Here is a 27969-nt window from a genome sequence, read left to right as displayed (position 1 = left end):
ATCTCGTTTTTGAAATCAAATTTGGCTTTTCTAAGCCGTCGTAATGATGATTTCAATTCTCACACTTTTCGATTTGCATACTGTCTTTCAAAGGTTAAAACGGTTTTCTAACCCGTCGTAATGACGAATTCAATCCTCATAATTTCCAATTTCAAATCTTTGAAAACAATTTAAAAGTTTTCAAATTTAAATTCAAAATTAAATCTTTGAAAACAAATTTAACTGTTTTCAGATTTCAAATCAAATTTCAAATCTTTGAAAACAAATTTAACCGTTTTCAAATTTCGATTCCAAATCAAATCTTTGAAAACAAATTTGACCGTTTTCAAATTTCAATCCAATTTCAAATCATTTGAAAACAAATTTAACCGTTTTCAAATTTCAAATCAAACCTTTGAAAACAAATTTAACCGTTTTCAAATTTCAAATCCAATTTCAAATCTTTGAAAATAAACTTAACAGTCTTCAAATTTTCAGCCTATTTTCAAATCATTTGAAAACAAATTTAACCGTTTTCAAATTTTCAATCCAATTTCAATTCTTTGAAAACAAATTTAACCGTTTTCATGGCCATTGTGATGACGATTCCAAATTCTTCAATTCTCGATTTTCAAATCCGTGATTCGGAATTTCAAAATCCGTGTTTGAAAACAATACATTGTTTTCAGAGCCGCCGCAAACTCAAACTCAAACCATCTTTTGAAAACAAACTTAAGACAACTCTTCAACTGATCGACTTTCGGAGACCCCTACTCTTCGGAAGCCGTCCATAAAACGACAAATGAATCTTTTTGAAAATTTCTATTTCGAAAATTTCAGTCCACCATTTTGATTCAGCCTCGAGTTGATTCGAGTCCAGTCAATTTCAAGTCAAGTCGTCTAGATAACGTCGAGTCTCCGCCGAAGTTAGTACCTACCTTTTGGTCTAGGTCGTGTCGCCTAATTGTCAAGACATCTTCAATGGCATTAGCAGAGTCAAAACCTCTTGGGTATTAAACCCGTCTTTCCCCTACATTACGGGTCAAAGGTCAAGTTTATGTACATGTCTTGTCCAAAGGCGTAACGCCAGCAACAAACCTCCAAACTACGTCAGAAGTCGTTTGTCTAGGCATCACTATGCCAAAGTCGACACTCGAGTCTAAGTTCAAAGTCATACACCACGAGTTCAAACACAAAAACTCATTCACGATATTTAATGAACTCATAACCTAGTCACACTGTCGCGTCTTCACGACAAAACTACCTTTTGTACATATATGTCGCTCTTGCCTTTGTTTGTGCAATACCTTGCCAAGACAAGTTATAACGCCTATCGTTATGTCATTAGGAATCCCTTGGGTGCCATCGATCGCCAACCAGAAACTCAAGAAGCTGATCAATCTGCATCCACCATGACTTCTGGTGAAACCAACAACATGGTCCTTCGACTTCTGGCTACCGTGGAAGACTTGAGCACTCGTCTCTCCCAAGTTGAGGACAAAATGATAATCGAGAATTTTACCTCTTCCGATATTGAGCAAAGGGTTAAGCTTCTTGAAAGCCGGCTACTGGCCAACGACCAAACCAAAACCAGACGACCTCATAGGTCCTTCCCTGATTTGGGTATATCTTATGCCACAGCCTTGGAAAGGCTAATCTCCCAAGGAAAGCTCAGTCCGATTGGTCTAACTCTAGACCCTTCACCACAAAAGCGAGGACGTAGATAGAACGGAAACCTATTTTGTCAATATCACCAAGGCCGCGGACATGACACTGAAATGTGTCTCCCCCTAAAGGGTGCCATCCTTGATATGATCTAAAAGGGCGAGTTACCATTGCCACCCTCAGCAAACAACAAAAACAACCCTCCAGAAAATCCTATTGGACGCAGTCAGGAATGTTTCCTAGACTGCTCTCATCTCATCTCTCCTGACGATGAGAAAATTCATGCAATTGACGAGGATGGCATACAGAGCGCTATAATGATGCTCTCCGTCTCCATCAAAAATATATTCTCAAAACTGCAAGTGGCTATCGATGATTTGAACACTCGAGTGGCTAATTTGGAGAAGAGGTTTGGTAGTACTGAAAATGAACCTAACCATCAAGGAGAAAACCAACCCTCCGTTCACCAACCAACAACTGTTGAAAATGAGGAGTCATCCGATGGTTCCCACATCCACGAACCTACCAACAAAGACCATGAAATTTCCTCACCAAAATACCCTTAAAAATACTAAGCAACATCCCCAAAACTTCCCATTGACAACAACCAAATCCTGTTTCCGCCCAGGATTGACAAAATCAAAAACAAAAACATCCCCAAAAACATCAATGTGGGAATCATGGGAAAGCATCAAAGGGTATTCACAGATATGGGAATAACATATGGCACCGCTCTGGAGATACTTGCTTCAGAAGGAATGCTCCAACCCGTTGGTCCGACTCCGGACAAACCTGAACACAAAAGAGCCCGATTATGGGATGGTAATGCCTATTGCCAATATCATCAAGGCAAGGGCCATGACACCGAAGCCTGTTCCAAACTCAAGCATGCCATTCATGATATGATTGAAGCTGGCAAAATCATAATTGCACCTCTCAGTCAAGACAATCCTCCTGAATGTCTCAAGCCAAACAGCAAGGTTGAACGCTCTCAAAGGACATTCACCAACCTCAACACAACCTATGCCGCAGCTCTCCAAAAGCTTATGCCTGAAGGGAAGCTACAACCAATCGGGCCCACTCCGGACCCGTCTGAACAGAGGAAAACACGTTTCTCGAACGGCAATGCCTATTGCCAATATCATCAAGGAAAAGGTCATGACACTGAAACATGCTTCAAACTGAAACATGTTATTCAAAATATGATCGACAATCAGGAATTGATAGCTTCATCCCTATGCCAACCAAGTGATGAAGACAACCCTAATGAACATCTCTTTCTGCAAGGAGATAAAATCCCCATCGACTATTGTCCTCATATCATTCCCAACAACGAGAGTGAAGTGCTCAAGTGGGTCAATGCTCAAGACCAGACATTCAAGCCGCCGGATGCTGCAAAGGAGACCTTTGAGGGGGAAAGTGATGAATAGGAGTCCGTATTTACGATTGAGTCTGAGTCCGAGTCTGAGTCTGAGTCTTAGGCTTTCTCATATCTATCCTAGCGTATGTCCTTTTATTCCTAAATGACAACTAGGGGCTGTCCCCATGAGTCACATGTATTCATTGAGTGTGTGCTAACCTCTTATTTATCTAAATAAAAACACGAATTTCAACTATCATATATTCTCCCCTTTATCATTTCCCGTTGACAATGAGAATTGATTTGAGAATTGATTTAAAACAAACAATATGTTCCAATTCAACGTGAGTACACTCGAGTGACGTTCCGTACCGAGTAAGCAGAGGACTCGAAACTCCGTGTCCATTTTCTTTACCTATTCCATGTCTGGAAATAGAAACCTTTCAACAGCACCCAATTTAGAACGAGCTTTTATCGAAGGGATTCTACGATGAACCTGGATAACAAACCAGAACATCTCCTTGTTCATGATCAATGACAGAAGGCAAGCTCATTCCCCACAAAAATATCCCATCACCAAATATCAACCTCTCACCAACGGGTACATCCCTGTCAGCACCTCTACCTTCCTCGAATGAAGGACGGTAAAAACCAATATATCCAAAGCAAAGCCAAAGCGAAAGGCCAAAATCAAAGGCACAAGCCAATAGCCATTCACCCAAAGTCAAAGCGAAAGGCCAACATCAAAAGCCCAAGCCCATAAGCCATTTGGCCAATCTCCATTCATCCGAAGCCAAAGCGAAAGGCCAAAATCAAAGGCCCAAGCCAATAGCCATTCACTCAAAGCCAAAGCTCAAGGCCAAAGCAAAAACCAAAGCCAAAAGCAATTCACTCAAGGCCAAAGCCAAAGTGAAAGTCAAAGCAAAAACCAAAGCCAAAAGCAATTCACTCAAGGCCAAAACCATAGCCAAAAGCTACTCAGGCGAAGGCCAAGACCCAAGCCAAAACCAAAACAAAACAAGATTGAAACCCTTTTCTCAAAAAGGCCAAAATCCAAAGAAAACATCCAACACACAAAATCCTGGACAAGTGTGTCCAAAATGCCAAATCCAGGACCAACAAGTCCAAAGCCCAGGACCAACGAGTCCAACACACCAAATCTCAGACCGATAAGTCCAAAACACCAAACAAGTCAGTCCAAAACACCAAGTCCAGGACCAACAAGTCCAAAGCCCATGACCAACTGTAGATACCCGTATCCGTCGATATTGGAATTTATAGAGAACCCGACAAACGCCCGATGATGATAGGACACATGTATTCTTTAGTTGTCATTGTCATTATTTGGAGCTCGTTTTACGAGGTAGAATGGGCGTCGTCGATGAAGTATTTTATTAATTTAAATGATATTTAAATTAATGTTTTTTTAAAGGGAATTCATTTTATTATTTTAAATGATATTTAATTTAATGTTTTTTAGTGAGTTCATTTTGTTAATTTGAATGATGTTTAAATTATGGTTTTTTAGGTAAATTCAATTTATTTTATTTTATTTTGAATTTATTTTCCCAAGTTTATTTTATTGAAAATAAAATAAATAATTGATTTGAAAAATCATTTTATGAGTATATTTGATTTGAAAAGTCATTTATTTTAATTTATTAATTGATTTGAAAAATCGATTTTAAAAGCGAAGAACTCGTTTTTAACCGTGTGTTTTGAGCTCGATTTTAGCTCGGTTTTTAAGCCCGTTTCCTTTGCGAATTGGCACGAATCTCGAGTACATTAACCCACCTAGACCAATACCCATCAACCCATGTTCGAACCCCCTCACAAGCAGCCCAAATTCTCGTCCCAAACCCCTCACAAGCAGCCCGCAACCCAATCCCGTATGCCCTGTTTTGCAGCTCAATTCGCGAGCCCAAACCCGCTCCAAACACTACCAAGACCCGTACCCATTAACCCTAACCCATACCCTAGTATCCTAACCATATTATCCTAGCTTAATCACCAAGAAAACCCCCAAAACGAACCCTAGAAACCCCCCCAAAAGCTGCTGGACAGCAGCTATGTTCAGCAAGCCCGATTGCCTCTCCCTCTCTTTTAACCTATTTTAACTCCTTATAAATACCACCCCTTCACCATACATTCATTCCTCTAAGTCCTCCATACATCCAAGCATCACATACAAGCTTTAAACCTCAGAAATAAACCCTAAACATCCTTCAAAAACCCTAACCAAAACCGACACACAAACTGAAACTGTTTGTGTGTCTCCTTCGAAAACCCTTTCGTTCCTCCATCAAAACCCCATAAAAATTCGAGTTTCTTGTTCCTAATTAACCACATAACATCCATCTACATATTAGACAAAGAATTACGAGCCAAATTGCCCTTGAGAGTACACGAGATCCCTCGAAAAACAGAGTGAAATAACACTCTGTTTTCGCGGTTTCCTCTTGTCTGTCCAGTTCTGTTTGTGCTCGTTTTTCGTGCCCATTAACCCAAAACGAGCCGGGGTCGCTTTAAGATCCTTGTTCTCCTCTCTTTCTAGTTTCCAAAACATCTTTCGGATCGAATTTTCGTCGTGAAACGAGGGAGATATCACTGTTTTAAAACTGCTGTCCAGAAACTTTCCAAAACGCGTGTTGCTTTGTTACTTCGTCGACGACGGCCTCTCGAGATAAAATCTACCATCGATTACGACCCAAGACGGTGTCAACGATACATGTAGGTTGAGGGTGCATCAAATCCCCTTCTCTTCTCTCTTTTTATTTCGTTTTTTTTGCCTTTTTTTTATTGTCTTTTTTTTGTTTGTTTTTCGTTTTAATTATCGTTTGTTTTAAATTAACTACGAAACTAGTTAGTCCGAGTATGAGTTAAAGTACCACCATGAACACCCGCGTTGACTTGAGATGGGAAAAGAAACCGCTCCTTCTGTCGGTCGTACACCCCCGTCTCATTTACATATCCTCGTGTTCAAGGTAGGGCATAAATAAAACAAGTTATCTAACTTCGATCTTCGCTTTCGACCCTCTTACTGTTTCGGCCAAATCGATGGACCTTAGGACCCGTTGCATGTTAGTTTAACTTCTGATTGTTAACCTATGACATATTTAGATGACTTTAATTTAATTTAATAACCTAATTAGACACGATAGGTGGCTTCGACGTAAGTTATAAAATCAATCGACGATTCTGTAAATAATTGAATGCATCTCTCTCTTTCACCTAATTTCTCGCTAGTATAAGAGTGCGTGATTAGCACCTTCTTATTGACACTCGATGAGTTAAATTAACTAGCGAATTTGACCTAATTAGACCCTTTAGGCCGTGTAGAATGCACCCTCGTGCGACAATCAATCAACATCGTTTCTTTGCTCGTTTTCTAACTTGTTTCCTATCCCTTTTCGCAATCATTCGATCTAACCAATGAACCTAACTTAGGAGCTAGGTTGACCTGGTCTTGGGCCGTGAGTTGGCCGTGTGTCTTGTCTTTCTCGTTTCGTTTTCCGTTCCGTGTTTATCATTTGTTCTTTGTTTGTTTTGTAGCCTGTAATTTATCGTTTGTTATCGAGTTGTATTTTTTCAAGTTAGCTTTCTTTTATTGAGTCAAAACCTTTTCAAAAACCTTGGTCTTGTTTGGTTAGACGGTTGTTCCCCAATGCTTGTAGGAGCGTAGTAAACCGCATGTTGTCTAAAGCAACATGGCCCGGTTTATGCTAATGCATGCTTTGGTGCGTAGCCTTATGTCTAATTCGATGAGATTAAGCGCGAGCACGCATTACGAGGAGTGACCCAAGGACCGTAGGTCATGTGAGCCGTGGGCCACCCTCATGTGCACGGTTTTCAAGGCCCAATGGCCGTGTGTTTTGTGTCGTGTTTTGAGTTGTATGTAGCAATTGTAATTAGATCGAGTTGTAATTTATTTATCGTTGTGTCGGCATGAAATGCCTGGTTTGTAATAGGGTAGATCCCAACGGCTCCCCCATTCCCATCAAGCCTTGTTTGCTTTATTTTGTATGTTGTTAGATCAATCAACCCACATGCTAAATTACAACTTTGACAAAGTTAGTTTAGTTGCATCTAAAACGACATAGAAATTGTTGTCACATGTTAGGGTTAAAACAACGTTTGCATATCATACATCGCAGTAGCTATGACCTTGTTTGAAATCCGACACTTGACTTAGTAGAGGCCGTTATTGACGGGCGGGGTTGGGTGTCCTTATGGGCTTCCCAACACGTACCCTCACCCCTTACTCAAGATCTATGGTTTGTGGATCCGTCTAAATACCATTGGATTACGAGAGTCATTCAAATCGAGTGATATAGGGTATAAGTCTTTATCTTTAATCACTCGTAGTCGATTGGCTTTATGCTTTTCGATGAAAGGTGTAAAGTTGACTTGAACGGTTCCAAGTTCCCCAAAAAACTTGGTGGCGACTCTAATATGTCTTAATTCGATTCGAAAGAACCTCGAGTCGATTATGCCTAGTGTGGATCCCGTGGACGCAGCTTCCCGAGGGCCTTGTCCACGATTTGGCGACTCACTGGGAAAAGAGGACTAGTTACACTTTGTTTCTAGGGTCTTTTCCTCCGAGGTGAAACTTGATAAGAAAGTGTTGGAAAGTAAAACATTACTCATAGTGCTACGATTCATGCATAAACCCTTAAGGACTTTCCCGGCCGTCCCGCGTTTCTTCGTGATGCGTGGGGGGCGACGTCCCACTATGCCAGGAAGCTGCACATTGCTCGCTTCCACTTCGCCTCGCGTGGTTCTTGAGGGTGGGGACGATCTTCTAGGTACTTTACCTTAAGACACCTCGCTCTATTAGACCGCAAAAGGATGGAGGGCATAGACCTTCTTATAGAAGACTTGCCGAGACCTAGAGATGTCTAGGAGCATACATCCTTATAGCATGAGAATGACAATGTGCAATTTGTTTTCCCGAGTCTTTTTCGAAAATTCCCATGTCCTTTTCAAAACCGAACTTTTGAACAACTTACTTTCAAAATAGCATGGTTTTAAAAACGCGGAATGCTGCCCAAATAGGACTAGAATTTTCGGCCCAAAAATGAGCTTTTATAGCCGGCATGCTGCCCATTTCAAATCTCATTTTCAAATCAATCCTTCGTTTTTTCCAAATCCGATCCAAAATGTTTCTCGAACCTCAACCAAGCATGAAATGCGTCGAGTCGTGTCCGGGTCATGGCCGTGTTAGGCCGGGTTTGTTTCAAGAGTCTAGAACACGACCTTGTTGGGTCACCCAAACTCACCTCTTGGGCTTTGAGTCATGTTGGTCGACCTTTTGGTCTAGAATAGTCCACAAAAAACGTCCAAGCTAGGCCTTATGGACGTTTCACTCGAACCCATGGGCTATGTTAGCCCAATCACGGGTTTAGTCACACCAAGTCCAGTTTAGAATCGAGTTATGACAGTTTGAGTCATGTCGTTTTGTCGAGTCTAAAATGAACCGATGTCTAAATCAAACCGTGAGTCGTACCTTTGGTTAGTCAATCTCAAGTCGAGTCTTTGTTCCAGTCAAGTTAGGGTCGTGTCCTTAAGTGTGCAGGGGCTCTTACTTTAAATATTGACTCAGTACGGGGTTTTCTTGTAGAAAGGCCGCCCAAAACCCGACGTCAAGCAATGGAAGATGCTATCAACAAGCTCACGGAGGCCGTGAACCTCATGATGACCCGAATGGATGTGATCGAGTCTAAGTTGGTTGAAGATTCCTCTTCATCTACCCCACCTCTGACTGATTTGGAGAAACGGTTCAAGTTCATCGAGGACCGTTTGAAGCTCTCCCAGGGGAAGAACATCCACTATGAGAATGCTAGGGCCTATGCCCCAGTTCAGGACACGTTGCCCACGAACATGGTACTCACTGACATCCCAAAGTTCAAGGGCACCGAAGATCCAGTCCACCATGTTAAGGCCTATAAAGGGTACTTAGCACCGAAGGGAGTACCTGCTGATATGCTCTCTGAAATTTTTGCCCAATCTCTGGGAGAACACCCGAAGGCGTGGTTCTACAATCTTGACCTTAAGAACTTCCCCACTTTCGAAGGTATTACGGTGGAGTTCTGTAAGCACTATGCTGACAATGTTGAGATTCAAACCAACATAAGAACTTTGGAGGTTATGACACAAAAGGAGAAAGAGGGCTTTACTGAGTTCCTCGCAAGATGGCGCGCTGAAAGCGTGAAGTTGGCTAAGAAGCCTGATGAAGTTGAAATGGTAGATAAATTCGTGAAGAATTTACGACCTGTTTACCGTAATGCTCTGAAATACCAGAATTTTGGTTCTTTCAAAGAATTGATAAGAATCGGGATAAAGGTAGAGGACGATGTCCGAATGGCTGAAGCTGAGAAGCCAAAAGGATACCAAGGGGCCTCGTCATCTAAAGCAAAGGCCCCAACAACGACCCATATTGATGAAGCCATCAATCTCTTAGAAGGGCAATCGAAGAAGTCGCAGCGCCAAACACCTAGGGCATTCACCGATATCGGATGCACTTATACATACGCTCTCCAAAGGCTCATAGCCCAAGGAAAGTCAAGCCTATTGGCCCAACTCCGGACCCTCCCGCCGATCAACAAGGTAAATGGTATAAACCAAATGCCTCCGTGCCTTTCATCGAGGGAAAGGCCATGATACTTGAAAGGTGCTATCGATCAAGCACGAAATCCAAGACATGATTGAGAATGGAACACTCCCAATCCCAACTGTTAAACCCAATAACATCACCAATCCATTTGGCGATCACGCCAACTTTGTTTCTGTCGAAGACAATGTCGATTATTCCCATCTTATCCGCCCATGTCACTTGAAAGGGGTGTTTATCGGGAAAATATTTGTGGATTGCTTTGAATTCTTGCCAAACCCGAAGAATGAAATTCAAGTCGGGAGTCTTGCTCTAGAATGTACTCCTCTCTTTAACGAAGTTAATAAAAGACAATTCGATTCACCAACCTTCATCATTGGCGTAGATCCTCAGAGGACTACCTCGGGATGGAGGAAGACTATCAAAGGGATCAAGGACCAGAGTCGGGCATCTAAGCTGACAGCTGAACAAGAGAAAGCTCAAGACCAGATTTGAAAATTATGAGTCGGGATCTGTTTTCTTATCTTAGTCAAGTCGAGTCTAGGACTTTCTTTTCTTGAAGTTGAGTCGTTTGTTCCGCGATGACCTAGGGTGTGTCCTAGGAATCGTTCTTTCGAGTCTGTTAAGCATGCGTCATTCCAATAAAAGTTGCAGTTCGTTTCCAAATATGTCTTGTTTCCAATCCTCAATCATTCCAAAACATGATAAAACGCACAACACACGCAAAGGAATCCCTGGGGTAGAAATATGTCCAGTTTCAAAATGTAAGGTACACTAGGATCCCGTGTTTGATTCCTTTACCTATTCCATGTCTGGCGGTAGAAAACCTCCATCAGAACCAGTGCTTATCACAAGCCTTTAGATGATTCTATGACAAACCCGGACTAGCTCCTTGTTTCCCCTATCGATGATGGAAGGCAAGCCTTTTCCACATAAAATCATCCCATCTCGAAGAGAGAAGATATCAACCCGTTCTAACAAGGAATTGTTAGTTCCTACCCAAATTAGTTGGCGAAGCCCAGTTTTCAAGGTGTATCCATTTATGACTAAGAGAATGAATAGAAGATCATTTTCCAAGAGAGAAAAAAGATGAAAAAGAATGAAAAAAAAAGAGAAAAATGAAAAAAAAAATGAAAAAAATGAAAAAAAGAAAAAGAAAAATGAAAAAAAGATGAAAGAAAAAGAAAAAAAGAAAAAAGATGTTGAAGTCATTGCGGAATGCTTTTTGGTTGAATGTCGAAGTTACGGAAGCCAGAATTCAAGTCAAGTACCCATAGTTGAGGTTCAATGGGCGAAGCCCAAAAGCGTAAGTAGTAACCTCTTTACCCTCTAAGTCCTTCCTGAGACGGTTACAAGGGGATAGTCAGGAATTTTGAGAATCATTCCGCTTGTGCTGTTGCACCCAGCCTTTAGGGTCCAGATATGGAGATTTGAACCCACATTGTTTTCCAACCCATTTGCACTCGGATTTCATCAAAACAGAGACACCCATTCCAACCACATCAGTAGCCATAGCCCTTGGCCTTAGCACCACAAAACAAACCTTCAGAATGATGGTTAACCATTCCAACTTGTTATTACCAAGCTCCACATCCCAAAGAACCACAACCTTTTGTACCAACCCTAGACACGGGATTTAACGGTACTTTACAGGCTAGAATGGGATATGACATGATACCTTAGGTGAAACCTTCGAGTGTGTACACACAATCAAAATGCCATGTTTATGCACCATGATCGAACTACGTCGGATTTGATTTCGCTCCACGCGAATACGTAGGCAGTCCTTCAGAATAAAGGATTCAATCCACTCATCAACCAAGTTGTCATCTTGTCGGTTTCTTACGGGTCTTAACCAAGTCCAAATGAAGCCACCTTTGTTTGAGTCGGTCTTAGCACTCGATGTAGGCTAGGATAAGGATATAGGTTCAGATGAATATTATCAAGTCTCAGAATGAGCTTTATCTAATGGTTTAGGCAAAGATGCTGAGTCACATAGATGTGGGTTTGTGTTGGGAACAGAAAATATGAAAAACCCGCTGAAAAGAAAGAAGGCGTGGAAGAAAAAATAGTAAAAGCCCGCTGAAAAGAAAGAAGGCGGTGGCAAGAAATGATGAAACTCGCTGAAAAGAAAGGAGGCGAGGAGAAGAGTGACAGAATGTTCCCAACAAAAGTCATGTGTGATGTCTAAGTGTTCTCAGAAAATCAGTCTGTGTTTAGTGTCTAGGCGAAGCTAACGTCGTTGCTCCGTGAGTTTAATCCACCTTGTCAATGTCAAGTGATCTTGATTCCCATGTGACCTTGGGAGCACGCCCATGCCATACGGTATCTCCGTCTCAAGTCCGGTGCCCTTGTGATTCCCATTTGCCATCTTTTGGCGCCAGAACGGCCGATTTACTTTTTCTACCCTCGACAAGTCCATATTTGAATTAAAGCCCGTGCACACTTACGGTTTTATTTTCTTTTTTTGTTTTGCGGTAGCGGGCTACGCCCACGTTGTTTACCGGTCGTATAGAATGTCTGAGTCGCATCTCATGCTCACCCATCAAGGTTCGATTTCAAAATTCCAAAATTTCAAAATTTCAAAAACTTTTTGGGTCGACGACCCAGCATCCAAGTGATTCATTTCAAATTCAAAATTTGGGTCGATGACCCAGTCTTTCAAATTCAATTTTCGGGTCGATGACCCAATCATTCAAAATTTTCAAATTCAATTTTCGGGTCGATGGCCCAATTATTCAAAATTATCAAATTCAACTTTCGGGTCGATGACCCAGTACTTCAAAATGATCCAATTTCAAGATCGATGATCCAAATGTGCTCATGCGATGATTATTGCTAGTACGTTTTTGTGTTTCAAATATAGCAGGATATGCTCCAACTGGGGGCTCTAAAGTCTCCGACTTTAGAGCCATAGCAAGCTGGGGGCTCTGAAGCCGTTGGCTTCAGAGACCATTATCAAGATGTAGAGGATGATATCCACCAAGAATTCAATTCAATACAAGAGTATGAAATGGAAGAATTCCGTAGCTGAAAGCAAATGATGAAAGCGACGGTAACCTCCTCGGAAAGTCCCGTCCCATTTTGACAAGCGCCAGCAGATGATAAATTTTGGGCAAATGTCAGAAGATGATGAATTTTGGACATACGCCAGCAGATGATAAACTTTGGGCATGTGTCAGCAGTGGCCGAACTACGACGCGGGTTTGATATCGTCAGAAACGGATACGTAGGCGCCTAAGGATAAGGCTCAACCCACCATTTATGCAATTTATGGGTCGACGACCAATGGCGATGATATTTCGACGCAACAGAAGGAAGAGTTAATCCCCGACGAAGTTTCAGGTATGATCTCTTCTTATGGCTGGCGAGCTTATATACGCAAGTCTAATGGACTATAAACGACCCGTTAATCCTCGGTCGAAAGGGACCTGGGGTATACTTTGACTTTCGCCTTGTCCAAGCCTCAGTCAAAGTGGGGGCTCTGTAGATACCCGTATCCGTCGATATTGGAATTTATAGAGAACCCGACAAACGCCCGATGATGATAGGACACATGTATTCTTTAGTTGTCATTGTCATTATTTGGAGCTCGTTTTACGAGGTAGAATGGGCGTCGTCGATGAAGTATTTTATTAATTTAAATGATATTTAAATTAATGTTTTTTTAAAGGGAATTCATTTTATTATTTTAAATGATATTTAATTTAATGTTTTTTAGTGAGTTCATTTTGTTAATTTGAATGATGTTTAAATTATGGTTTTTTAGGTAAATTCAATTTATTTTATTTTATTTTGAATTTATTTTTCCAAGTTTATTTTATTGAAAATAAAATAAATAATTGATTTGAAAAATCATTTTATGAGTATATTTGATTTGAAAAGTCATTTATTTTAATTTATTAATTGATTTGAAAAATCGATTTTAAAAGCGAAGAACTCGTTTTTAACCGTGTGTTTTGAGCTCGATTTTAGCTCGGTTTTTAAGCCCGTTTCCTTTGCGAATTGGCACGAATCTCGAGTACATTAACCCACCTAGACCAATACCCATCAACCCATGTTCGAACCCCCTCACAAGCAGCCCAAATTCTCGTCCCAAACCCCTCACAAGCAGCCCGCAACCCAATCCCGTATGCCCTGTTTTGCAGCTCAATTCGCGAGCCCAAACCCGCTCCAAACACTACCAAGACCCGTACCCATTAACCCTAACCCATACCCTAGTATCCTACCCATATTATCCTAGCTTAATCACCAAGAAAACCCCAAAACGAACCCTAGAAACCCCCCCAAAAGCTGCTGGACAGCAGCTATGTTCAGCAAGCCCGATTGCCTCTCCCTCTCTTTTAACCTATTTTAACTCCTTATAAATACCACCCCTTCACCATACATTCATTCCTCTAAGTCCTCCATACATCCAAGCATCACATACAAGCTTTAAACCTCAGAAATAAACCCTAAACATCCTTCAAAAACCCTAACCAAAACCGACACACAAACTGAAACTGTTTGTGTGTCTCCTTCGAAAACCCTTTCGTTCCTCCATCAAAACCCCATAAAAATTCGAGTTTCTTGTTCCTAATTAACCACATAACATCCATCTACATATTAGACAAAGAATTACGAGCCAAATTGCCCTTGAGAGTACACGAGATCCCTCGAAAAACAGAGTGAAATAACACTCTGTTTTCGCGGTTTCCTCTTGTCTGTCCAGTTCTGTTTGTGCTCGTTTTTCGTGCCCATTAACCCAAAACGAGCCGGGGTCGCTTTAAGATCCTTGTTCTCCTCTCTTTCTAGTTTCCAAAACATCTTTCGGATCGAATTTTCGTCGTGAAACGAGGGAGATATCACTGTTTTAAAACTGCTGTCCAGAAACTTTCCAAAACGCGTGTTGCTTTGTTACTTCGTCGACGACGGCCTCTCGAGATAAAATCTACCATCGATTACGACCTAAGACGGTGTCAACGATACATGTAGGTTGAGGGTGCATCAAATCCCCTTCTTCTTCTCTTTTTTATTTCGTTTTTATGCCTTTTTTATTGTCTTTTTTTTGTTTGTTTTTCGTTTTAATTATCGTTTGTTTTAAATTAACTACGAAACTAGTTAGTCCGAGTATGAGTTAAAGTACCACCATGAACACCCGCGTTGACTTGAGATGGGAAAAGAAACCGCTCCTTCTGTCGGTCGTACACCCCCGTCTCATTTACATATCCTCGTGTTCAAGGTAGGGCATAAATAAAACAAGTTATCAAACTTCGATCTTCGCTTTCGACCCTCTTACTGTTTCGGCCAAATCGATGGACCTTAGGACCCGTTGCATGTTAGTTTAACTTCTGATTGTTAACCTATGACATATTTAGATGACTTTAATTTAATTTAATAACCTAATTAGACACGATAGGTGGCTTCGACGTAAGTTATAAAATCAATCGACGATTCTCCGTAAATAATTGAATGCATCTCTCTTTTCACCTAATTTCTCGCTAGTATAAGAGTGCGTGATTAGCACCTTCTTATTGACACTCGATGAGTTAAATTAACTAGCGAATTTGACCTAATTAGACCCTTTAGGCCGTGTAGAATGCACCCTCGTGCGACAATCAATCAACATCGTTTCTTTGCTCGTTTTCTAACTTGTTTCCTATCCCTTTTCGCAATCATTCGATCTAACCAATGAACCTAACTTAGGAGCTAGGTTGACCTGGTCTTGGGCCGTGAGTTGGCCGTGTGTCTTGTCTTTCTCGTTTCGTTTTCCGTTCCGTGTTTATCATTTGTTCTTTGTTTGTTTTGTAGCCTGTAATTTATCGTTTGTTATCGAGTTGTATTTTTTCAAGTTAGCTTTCTTTTATTGAGTCAAAACCTTTTCAAAAACCTTGGTCTTGTTTGGTTAGACGGTTGTTCCCCAATGCTTGTAGGAGCGTAGTAAACCGCATGTTGTCTAAAGCAACATGGCCCGGTTTATGCTAATGCATGCTTTGGTGCGTAGCCTTATGTCTAATTCGATGAGATTAAGCGCGAGCACGCATTACGAGGAGTGACCCAAGGACCGTAGGTCATGTGAGCCGTGGGCCACCCTCATGTGCACGGTTTTCAAGGCCCAATGGCCGTGTGTTTTGTGTCGTGTTTTGAGTTGTATGTAGCAATTGTAATTAGATCGAGTTGTAATTTATTTATCGTTGTGTCGGCATGAAATGCCTGGTTTGTAATAGGGTAGATCCCAACGGCTCCCCCATTCCCATCAAGCCTTGTTTGCTTTATTTTGTATGTTGTTAGATCAATCAACCCACATGCTAAATTACAACTTTGACAAAGTTAGTTTAGTTGCATCTAAAACGACATAGAAATTGTTGTCACATGTTAGGGTTAAAACAACGTTTGCATATCATACATCGCAGTAGCTATGACCTTGTTTGAAATCCGACACTTGACTTAGTAGAGGCCGTTATTGACGGGCGGGGTTGGGTGTCCTTATGGGCTTCCCAACACGTACCCTCACCCCTTACTCAAGATCTATGGTTTGTGGATCCGTCTAAATACCATTGGATTACGAGAGTCATTCAAATCGAGTGATATAGGGTACAAGTCTTTATCTTTAATCACTCGTAGTCGATTGGCTTTATTCTTTTCGATGAAAGGTGTAAAGTTGACTTGAACGGTTCCAAGTTCCCCAAAAAACTTGGTGGCGACTCTAATATGTCTTAATTCGATTCGAAAGAACCTCGAGTCGATTATGCCTAGTGTGGATCCCGTGGACGCAGTTCCCGAGGGCCTTGTCCACACCAACGTTTCTTCCCTCCAAACTTCGGGATCAACAAGTACAAAACACAAATACCAAAACCTAATGTCAAAGAGCTAAAATAAGAGCTCACGACTCGTCAACTAACAATAAACCCAACACTGCTTCACCCTGAAGTCCTTCTAGAGACTGTTACAGGGAGACCTATCAAGGATCCTGGGGATTCCCCTCAAGATCATAACCAAAACTGCTTCACCCCTAAGTCCTTCCAGAGACTGTTATAAGGAGAACTACCTAGGCTTCTAAGGATTCCCCTCATTCTCATAATATCACACCTTAACCTTTAAGGTCCAGACATGGGAATCTAATCCCACATTATTTACCAACCATTTCGTGCTCAGGCCACATGAAGCCGGAGACCCCATTCCGCACCACATTACAAGCCTTAACCCATCGGCTTAAACACCACAAATACAAACTCCAGATTTTTATCTGTCGAACAAACCTATTATTACCAGGCTCCACATTCCATAATGTCGAAGCCATTTTCACCTTGACCCAGATACGGAGTCTTCAAAAAGGACATCGCTCCCCGGAATAGGACATACCCATTTCATTCTTGGAGTCCACTTTTTAGTGTGCTCGGACAACAAAAAACATTTGTTTTAAAACCATGCCTCTTCGATTCATGGTCAAGAGGGAATTCTCTCCAATCAACCTTTGAGTCACCAAACGAAATTTACCGTCGTGACCCTCAGCTCCAGATTTTTATCTGTCAAACAAACTTATTATTACCAAGCTCCACATCCTATAATGTCGAAGTCATTTTCACCCTGACCCAGATACGTAGTCCTCGAATGCTTTGCTACCGAGAACGGGACATACCTACTCTACTCTTAGGGTCCACTTTTTAGTGTGCTCACATGATAAGGAACATTTTCACAAATTACACCTCTTCGATTCATGATCAAGGAGGAATTATCTCAAATCAATTTCTCGAGTCACCAAACAGAGTTTACCGTCGTAACCCTCACATTTTAAGGTCCTAACAAATCGCTTAGGCACACATTCAGACGAGTCACCAAACGGCTTTTACCATCGTGACCTCCACACTTTAAGGTCCTAACATCTCGCTTAGGCACACACACTCAGAACTACGATCTGGTTTGATTTCACACCACGTGAATACGTAGGCAGTCCTTCAAGGACACTACCATACACCTCAAAATCACTTTAAGGTCCTAACATCTCGCTTAGGCGCACATTCAGAACTACGATCCGGTTTGATTTCGCAAATACGCGAATACGTAGGCAGTCCTATTACAAGCTATGGGCACAACCACACCCCCACACACATTCAGTTTTCAAACCTTCAATTTGCAACCTATTGTACACACAACTCAGAACTACGATCCGGTTTGATTTCGCAAACACGCGAATACGTAGGCAGTCCTATTACAAGGGCACAACCGCATACTCCTTTCACAACCCTTTCCAATTTTCAATCCTCAATAACCAGCTCAGAACTATGATCTGGTTTGATTTCGCAAACACGCGAATACGTAGGCAGCCCTCCAACAAGGGCACAACCGCGCACCCATCTCAGTCTCAACCATGAACATCAATCCTCGAAACCAGCCCACCCAGCTGCAGAAAATTAATCTCATACCTTTTTACTGGGGGCTTCTTCCTTAAGACGATGCCCATTCCTTGTTTGTCAGGTTCCCACCTTCTCACTCTGGGGGCTTCTCTTTCAAGACGCCGCCCGTCCTTTATCCTCAAACATCTTTTGAGTCTCAACTACAGTCCAAAATAAACCACCTTTAGCCTAGTGCTCGGTTCGGATGATGACAAGGTCTTGGTTCCGCTCTCTGAATCATCATACCTTGAGAAGGCACCTCCAACAAGCAAACGGAGGCAAGATGTCTGAAGAAGATAGTCAATTCGTGTTCCCCAGCCGAGCCAACCTTCTACTCCAGGGATTTGATACGCGTTATCACCCTTTCTTGGCTAGGAGTTGCACTTCCATGTGCAAAGTCTGTCAGAGTCACCCCCATGTCGTGTCGATACTGAGTTGTCATCACGTTCACTGATACATGCATTTTGTATAGTCTTTTTAGCCTATTTTAGCACGTATTTCCATGTACTTTTGTACTGTTTATATCGCATTATGCCCCGAATTGGCTACTTTCGTTCGTTTTGTCCACTTTGTAGAAATGAACGCGAAAGTACTGGAATCGTACCATTTTCGTCCTACTTTGCATGCATTTTGAGAAGACATGATTTTTCAGAGCAGATCTTGCATTGTGATGCGTGAAGGAACGGTCTACGAGGCATTCGATCACGAGTTTGAGCTATTTCGGAGGAAGAATACTCGTTCGACCTGTTTTATTACTCGATCGAGTGGTATCTATGGCTGGAAATGGTCGATCGAGTAGTATATTACTCGATCCAAAAGTGCTGGAATTAGGAGTTACTCGATCGAGTAGATTACTTGGAGAAGTACTCGATCGAGCTGTTTCAGACTGCTCGATCGAGTGGTTTTGTCTTTAATGGGCTTTGATTAGTCCGTGAACTTGTTTTTAGCTTATGGACATAGTAATTTTTCTATTTAAACGCATTATAACTAGGTCATTAACATTCAGTTTTTTATCTGATCATTCATCTTTCACCGTAAACACTACGTTGCTTTCTCTCTTTCACTGTAACTTTTGCTTTCGGATTTTCTCGCTCGGATTTAGTTGTTCTTTACGCCGGATTCTTGAGATTGTAATCCCTTACTCTCTTTTAATCTTAATTCTTCATTTTGTTTACTTTAATTACTTGTTTTATTCTCTTTAATTTATGCCCTAATTCTTTTATGCAATTTAATTATTATTTAATTATGTTTAATGTTAGTTTCTTCTTTGTTATTAGTTTTGACAATATTAATAGCATGAGTAGCTAATCTGTTTCATGTTAGGATTAGGGGATTTACGGTAGAAATGTGACGATGTAGTAAATAGGTTAGATGAATTAATTGTGAGACAATGTCCCCATAGCAATGTAACTGTATTTACCGACTTAGTTGAGTGCACGCTTCTGAGTCACCGTTTTAATCTGGTTAAATTTAATCCTGGATCGGAAGATTGGACTAAATAGGCCTGCTATGAACAGTAGACTACCCTGACGAGGATGAGAAGTTATGTTAGTGGGAATCTAGGGTAGAAAGTGGATCGGAAGGACCTTTCCATGTCCGTCTCACAATAATTTATCTAAGTTGTTTACATTTGAGTCACTGGACTACCGTAGTGAACCGAAATCCTGACATGTCCCCTCTCTATTGATAGTTTATTCTCATTTTCTGTCCTTATTGCTCTTTCCTTGCTTCTCTTCCTTTAAATCTTTTAGTTTAGAAAACCAATTACAACCCCCCCCCCCCCATTTGTGATCAAATAGACGGACTCTTACAGATATCTTGCCTCCCTGAGGAGATTGACCTGACTTCCCTAGCTATATAGTTAGTTATGTTTAATAGGTATACGACAGCCCTGTCAAATTTTGGAGCCGTTGCCGGGGAGGCATTTGCCCTATCTATCTTTGTTTCGTTTATTTTATCCGTCTCAGAGAATTTTTATTCCTTGAGACAATTCTTATTCATTTTCTTTCAGTGTTGTGTATGCCCATGTCAAACAGGTTGGAGTTAGTTTCAGCTGATTTTGAGCCAGAGAGATTGTTCAGGCATAGACTCCGTCTACAAAGAGAATCACGAAAGGAAGACTTGAGTACCTTCGAACCAGAGCTTCAGCATTTCCTATTCACAGAAAATCCGTATTTTGAAGAAGATACTTTCAGTTCTGTAAACCAACCAGTAAAGATGCCGAATATTGCAAGTCATTCGGAGCCTAAAGCATCATCTATTCCTAAAGGTTTCAATCTCCAGACTGAGGATGGGAACACTTTTGACATCCGTCCGTCCTATATCAATCTGGTGGAGAGAAATCTCTTTAGAGGTGTGGCAGGTGAAGACCCGAGGAAGCATATGGAGGTCTTTACGGACTATTGTTCTACTATCCCCGCCACAAAAAAGGTAACTCAAGACAAGATTAAGGAGGTGTTGTTTCCTTTTTCTTCGTCTGACTCAGCAGGGAGTGGCTGACTGATTTGGACCGCACGGCCGCAGGGGTTACAGACTGGGAGACCCTTGCTCTTGCTTTTTATAAGAGATATTTCCCTCCGCAGCACACTAATCAGCTGAGGGCAAAAATCACTAGTTTCAAGCAGGCACCTGATGAAACTTTCTATGAAGCATGGTGCCATTTCAAGAGGTTGGTGAGGTCTCTTCCTCACCATGGTTTTGATCCGTGGTTTCGTCCAATCGCTTCTACAATGGGTCAGACGTTGATCACAAAGCCATACTTGATGCATCATCCAACGGAAGATTCCAAAAGAACACTGACGATGATAAGGGACGGGCCCTTATTGAAGAGATGGCGACCCACTGTGCTGAGTATGGGAACTCTAGGGATGGTATTAGAACGGTTCATGCAGTCGATAAGCAAGTTGTGGCTCAGCTGGAAGCCATGAATGCTCGTTTTGATAAATTGGAGTTGCATTCTTCTGGAGAGCCTAAGACGGTCCATTTGCTTACTAGAGGGGAGACCATCACATATGAGAGGTGTGGGAGCAATGACGGTCACACTGCTGTTGGCTGTCTTACAGAGAAGGAACAGGTCCTTGCTTTTCAACAATACAGGCAAGGAGGGGGTTCCTATTATAATAACCAAGGGGCAGTCCATCCCAATTTGAGGTGGACAAGTCAAAATGTGCTCAATCCTACCCCTCCTCCTCCGCAGCAGCAGCAACCATATGTCCCTCCTCATAAGGCTCAACAAGGCTTTCAGAAGCCTCATTCCTTTCCTACACCTAATCAAGGTGCATCATCTTCTGGTGGGGTAAGTGAGATAGGTGAGTTGAAGACGATGTTGCAATATTTGACAAAGCAGTGGCAGCTAAGTGACCAACAAAAAGATGCATCTATCAAGTCACTTGAAACTCAAGTTGCCCAGTTAGCCGCAAACCAGTCCACAAGGAAACCGGGACATTTACCGTCACAAGCCGATAAGAATCCATATGAGACGGTGAATTTAATCAACTTGAGGAGCGGTCGTTCAAATGAGGGACCAAGATTGTTGAAATCAGACCCGAAGGAGGTAACTACTGCTGATGAACAGTATTCTGTTGAAGAAAAAGAGCTGACGACAAAGAAAGTACTCGATCGACTAATTTCTGGGGGTCGATCGAGTAAAAATGCTGAAGAAAGGACTCGATCGAGTGGAATTTCTGCTGGATCGAGTGAACAGGAAAAAGAAGAGCTCGATCGAGTAAATAAAACTGCGCGATCGAATGATTTTGTTGAAGATTCTACTCGATCGAGTGATATATTTGCTCGATCGAGTGCTGCAGACAAAGAAGACCTTGATCGAGAGCCTGTTAATGCTCGATCGAGTGAAACATCGCTTGAAAGACCTCGTTCGAGAGGAAAGAAGTCTCGTTCGAAGGATTTAGAGCTTGATCCGGCTGATACGTTGGAAGAGAGGAACAAAGGGCTCGAGATACCCATCACGGTGCCCTTCCCGAGGCGTTTGCAGAGTACTAAGGCTAATCAACAATTCGGCAAATTTGCCGAACTCCTGAAAAGCTTGCAAGTCACTGTGCCATTCGCCGAATTGCTGACACAGGTATCCTCTTACCTTAAATTTATGAAAGAAATTCTATCACGTAAGAGGCACATTAATGACCATGAGACGGTAGCTTTGACTGAGGTAGGGACGACCCTAGTTCAGAATAAGTTACTGCCCAAACAGTCAGACTCGGAGAGTTTTTCGATTCCGTGTCACATTGGTACCCACTAATTGATAACGCGTTATGCGATCTTGGCGCTAGCGTGAGTGTCTTACCGCTGTCTCTGGCTAAGAGACTTGGTTTGACCAAGTTTAATTGTACAAATATGACTGTTCAGATGGCCGACCGTAGTAAATCACGGCCACTAGGTGTCATAGAAGACATAACTGTTAAGATCGGGAGGTTCTTTATTCCCGTTGACTTCGTTGTACTTGACATCCTCGAATATACCCATACCCCTATTATATTAGGGAGACCATTTTTATTTACTGCCCGTGCAGTGATAGACGTCGGGGGCAAGACATTGACTTTCCAGGTTGGGGACGAGGAATTGATATTCCATCAGTCTAAGTCCCGAAGGGCTCCCATGCAAGCTCAGCCTTGCAATGCCCTCTCTTCTACTGACCCTCCTATTGACACTCCAAATGAAGATTCGGAACATTGTGCTGCTATCGTGACCCCTCCGCCTCAGATTGAGAGCAAAAAGGAGGAGAGTTCGTCTGTTTTCCTTGCTGCAGGTACAGATGAAAATATTGAAGGAGCTGTCAATGACTATTGTGCAATAAATGTCAGTCAAAGTGGGAGCGATGATGTTAAAGCTGGTGAGAAAGGAGTAAGGACGAGAAAAGTTCGCGCGTATGTGGACGTCAACTATTCTCCTCCTAACGATTCAAGTTCAAGCTCATGGAAATTGAAGAGGACGATCAATGTTGCTGAGGTGACTTCCTCCAGTCAGAAGCCCTCCGAGGGGCTATTTAATTGCTTCGAGAAGTGAGCGGGGAAATGCCACGTGTAAAAAATTGTAAAAACAATTTTTAATTTCTTTTGGATTTGTTTATTGCTTTTAATTAGGACAATTAGAGTTTAGACATTTTTAGCATAGATTAGAAGACTATAGACTATTACTTTTTATATTAGGTATTTTGGGATATTTGTGCGAATGTTTTTATGCAGGTTTGGGGAGTTATACGCAAATTCAAAAGCTTACACGAGGAAAAGAGCTCGATCAAGTACTTTTTGTACTCGATCGAGTGAATTTTGTTCGATCGAATGGTTTCCTATTGCTCGATCGACAAAAGCAAAAACGGGGAGTTAATCGATCGAGTAACTTTTTACTCGATCGAGTGGATGCATACAAGAAGTTCTCGATCGAGTAGTTTTAAACCACTCGATCGAGTGATTTTGCAAAGGACACGCAGGGAGTCTCTTTAACTTCCTTCTTTTCTTTATTACTTCATTTCTTCTTTCATTATTTCGTCCTACCCCCATTATTTGCGATCAAAAAACCCCCAAATCCTCCATTTTTCTTGCCCATTTACCAAATCCACCACCTACATTTTGTTCCTTGCTAATTAATCGTCATTTGCCCTCTATTTCCCCTTTGATTCTCGTTGTTTTACACGGTCAATTAGAGGTTTTAGGGTTTTGTGGTTTTTCGGTCAAAAATCGCCCAATTTGCTTGTTGATTGTCAATTAATTGCTATTTGTAGTTTCCTCATCATCAAGTAAGTAATTCCAATACTTCTTTGCACTTTAATTTCATTAATTTTGTTTTTTATGAAGTGAATTAGGAATTAGGGTTTCGAAATTCCTTATTGGGTCGAATTTCTCGACTATATTTGTAATTCTTTGCCCAATTTGTCTTACTTGATGATTAATTCCCCTACCTCATTGATATTTACATGTTTAATTCGAATTTTTGTGAGAAATTTGTGACTAGGGCTCTTGTTAGTCGAATTTTTCGACCAAAATGTGGGTCTCTCATGACTGTTTTGCTGCCATTGATGCCTGTTACCCGCACCCTATCACTGTTTACTTGTCTTATTCGAATTATTTGAGGAGAATTGTGGGAATTAGGGCTGCCAGTCGAAAATTTCGACTGTTTAGGGAAATTTTCATGCTGATTTCATGCTGTTTTCATGCTGTTTTCTTATCAAATTTCCCCTGCCCTATTTGTTTAGGATGGATTCTAGCTCTGTGCCTTCCACTAGCCCAACTGTCAGTCCGTCCTTGCCTGAGACGGTGGTCCCTGCTGTCACCACCACCTCCGTACCTGCTAGTACCGCAGCCAGTGGCTCTGTTTTCCTTGTTTCCGCTGCCGGTACTGTTTTTACACCTGCTAGCACTGCTGCTAGCTCCGTTTCAGCCACAACTGCTAGCCTTTCTTCCTCATTGGCAGTCTCTGTTGCATCTACTGTTGCAGCTACAACTTCTACCTTAGCCACAGTGAGCACCCCTGTGGCGGACTCACCTGCAGTCACAGCTGCCTTCAGAGCGGGCCTAGTTCCTCGTACCGTCACTGGACGGTCTTCTACCTCAGGTTCTAGAGGCCGTGGTCGTGGTCGTGCTACACCTGCTGCTGGTCGTGTTACGATTCGAGTGGACGAGACCCTCGACTCCCACCCTAAGTACCAGTAGGTAACTTTTGTTAATGGTGTACATCGCACTAGATTTTGTAACTTAGTTTAGTGTTACTTTCTCCCTACGCGCTTTCTTTGCTGTATGTCACTTCAGAGGCTCGGCTTCTATGAGCCAGTCTGTGAGCTTCTACGGGGCACGGGGATGACCGAACTTATTACCATGAGTGGCCACACCTTTAGGGAGCTGAGCCTTGAGTTCTTCAGCTCCTTTATCTTCTCCTCCGGGGCACACGATGCTGTCCCCACTAGTCTTTCTGTGTCCCTCCGGTTGTATAAACGGACCTTTTCTATGACACTTAAGGAGTTTGGTACCTGACTCGGCCTTTCCTTTATGGGTGCCACTGTTGCCCCTAGGAAGGTCATTAGTCTGCTTTGGCGGGCTTTGGCACAGACTCCTTTTCACGAGCGAAAGATCGCCCAGGTCCATCTTTCCCCCGCCCGTTACTTCCTCAGACTGATGGGAAGTACTATTTTTGGCCGAAAGGAGCTAAACAACATCAACAACAACGAGCTTTCTATCTTAGGCGGTTACCTGAACATCGACGGCGAGGGTCCCTTTACCCTCAACATCGCTTATTTGACCGCCAAGTACTTCCAGGCTCAGGGAGAGAAGCTCATGGGCACTATCGTCTGCGATGGCATAACCACCTTTTTTGCCCGTTCTCTCCTCCCCGTCTTGTCTCGTGACTTACCTTATATAGACGGTGATAGGTATCTGAGCCTAGCTGCCATGCACTCTCACACTTGGCTGACCATAGACTACCGGACATGGAAGATAGATGGTTCCCTGTCCGTGGACCTACTTTGCACCACGCTCCCCCGTCTAGCCCCTTTGCCTACTGTTGCACGGGGCGCCCGACCACCACCTATACCCGAGTAGTGCCTCCAGATCCGCCCACCTACTACATTACCCGCCGCTAAGAAGCGGCATAGACTTGACACCGGAGAGGGATCCGCACTTTCCACGGGTGGCCAGACTTCCACGGCCACACCTACCCCGATCCCTACTCCTACTCCTACTCCCGCGCCTGCTGACCGGACACAGACACAACCGGTCCTACCGGCTAATTTTGTACCTCCTCCACCCTTTGAGGCGTCCTCGGTCATGGACCAAGGGCGTCGTGACGGTTTGTTGATCGAGATTGCAGAGAGACAGGCTCGTATGGAGCGGGACATAGCTTTCACTTTGTTCCCTCTATACGAGTATCACATGAGGGGACACCGTCCAATCCTAGAGGGTTGGCCGCACCCTTCCTTTTACCGGTACCCAGCTGAGGGGTACCCGGAGCCTGCTAGTGAGGAGGAGGAGGATGAGGACCCGGCGGCGGCAGCGGAGAGAGCTCGAGCTGAGCAGAGGAGGATGAGAGAGCAAGAGGTGGACCCAGACTACACTGTGAAGGTGGAGGACGTGACGGAGGAGGCTGACAAGTAGCTGCTGGTCTACTCACTTCCTCAGTTTTCAGGCTAGTTTGGGGAAGTTTCGGTTTTGTATGTTTATTCTCGCTCTTTTATTTATTTTGTCTCCTTTTTATTTTATTGTTTTTTTATTCTTTATTGGTTGTATATTCCGTCCCCCTGTATATATCAGTTGGTGTATGCTGGAGGACAACGAGGGCGTTGTCCGATTTGGTTTGGGGAGGATATTGCATCCTTTTGAGTCTACGTTTGCATTTGTTTTGCATTTATGTTTCTATTTTTCAGCTTGCATTTGTTTTTATTTATTTCTTTAAAATTCAAAAAAATCCAAAAAAAATAAAAATTTTCAATAAATTCAAAAAATATTCACGATTACTTTTCCATATAGGTTGAGTCGGAACGGTTGATTTTCGTGATGATATTGCACTATAACTTGTCATTTTATTTGAGCCTTGCACTTCTATTGATAGTTATTAGCTTTGTCATACGCATAGTTGTAGATACCTCATTTCTGCACCTCCCGCAAACCACCCGGTGATGATTGGGCCGCATGTTTGGTACGCGGAACGATTTATGACAGTTCGTAAGTTTATAATCAAGTGATTGCTCAAACACTGATGTCTACCTCTTAGTTGTCATCTACGTGCCGATACGGTCATTTTGACAGTAATTAGAGTACATTTGGAGTCCGGGCCTAAAACCGTCTTCATTTTCTGATAACCATTAAATCCTGAGTCAGAATGTTCTGGAATGTTCCGGATATTTCTATTCCATATTTTATAAATCTTTCACAATCTTTAATCTTTGGTAAACAATTTCCCGTAATATTCATACAAAATATTAAGGAAAATATGATTATCCCGTCATTCCATAAACCAAACGCGGAAATCTTTCTTCCGCAGAAGTAAACCACCTGGGAACAGACGGAGCAGGTGCTGCGCCTCTTCCAAGAGACGCAGTGACTGCTGCGCCTCTTCCCAGGTCCTTTTCTGCGTGTTTTTCGATCTTTTTCATATCTTTTCGAGATTCACTTCCAAAGTCTCTCCGAAAACCCTATTTCTTCACGTGATTAGTATAAATAGGAGCCTTCGCTCCTCATATTTCTCACGCGAGTGTCCGCCCTTCTCTTCTCCCTTTGCATTCTAGACCACGTTCTTACTTTTTGGCGTCTACGTGCTTGAACATTCGACCACGTAAGCTCGGATCCTTCTGAGTACCAGCCTCGTTTTGCATGACCGACCAATTTGTCCAACTCCACAATCAATGAACTTAATTAATCTTGTTCGTTTTCCTCCTACGAGGGCACTTTCATTACATTCGAGTCGAGCATCACTAATCGATAACTTAGTTCATCTTGTTTCGTCAAATATGTAAGTCTGAGGGTGTAAATCCTTCTTTATTTATTGTTCTTTACTTTTTGTATCACTAATGTAAGGTTTATGTCGAAAATACTTATTAAAACTGATTTATAAAACCTCGTTTAAATCCCTTTTTATGGATTACCAGAAGACAAACCGTCGAGAAAGGACGCAGCAACTGCTGCGCCTCTTCGAAGGAGCGCAGTACCTGCTACGCCTCTTCGTGAGGCTGCCGCAGTTTCTGCTTCCTTTCTTCTTCCTTCGTCCTCTTTATTCGTTTTCGTTTGTTTTCTTTAATTCTTTGGTACAATAACATAATCATCTCACATGTATATTATTTATCATTCATTAACGCATATAGTTCATCATTAAATCCGACTTAAATCCCTTATAATCGAATATTTGCGGGTTTTCGTCATTAAAATCAAATCCGGGTTGTAGAAATTCAATTCTTTCATATTGAGTTTCTGGAATTCGATCTTTGATATATTTCCATCTGTCTATTGTCATATTTATCGCATGTTCGTCATTAATTTGTCATGTTC

At 42.2% G+C, this 27969-nt stretch overlaps 1 non-coding gene across 1 annotated transcript; it reads right to left on the bottom strand.

The window, feature by feature from the left end:
• Positions 1-20578: 20578 nt before the first annotated feature.
• Positions 20579-20684, bottom strand: LOC141650123 (small nucleolar RNA R71). The gene has a single exon (XR_012546180.1). It is a non-coding gene; the product is annotated as a small nucleolar RNA R71 (small nucleolar RNA).
• Positions 20685-27969: the final 7285 nt, after the last annotated feature.

The sequence above is a fragment of the Silene latifolia genome, chromosome 3, assembly GCF_048544455.1.
Source record: "Silene latifolia isolate original U9 population chromosome 3, ASM4854445v1, whole genome shotgun sequence".
Taxonomy (NCBI): Eukaryota; Viridiplantae; Streptophyta; class Magnoliopsida; order Caryophyllales; family Caryophyllaceae; genus Silene; species Silene latifolia.
The sequence above is the reverse complement of the archived record's forward strand: the minus strand, read 5'-3'. Positions and strand labels throughout refer to the sequence as shown.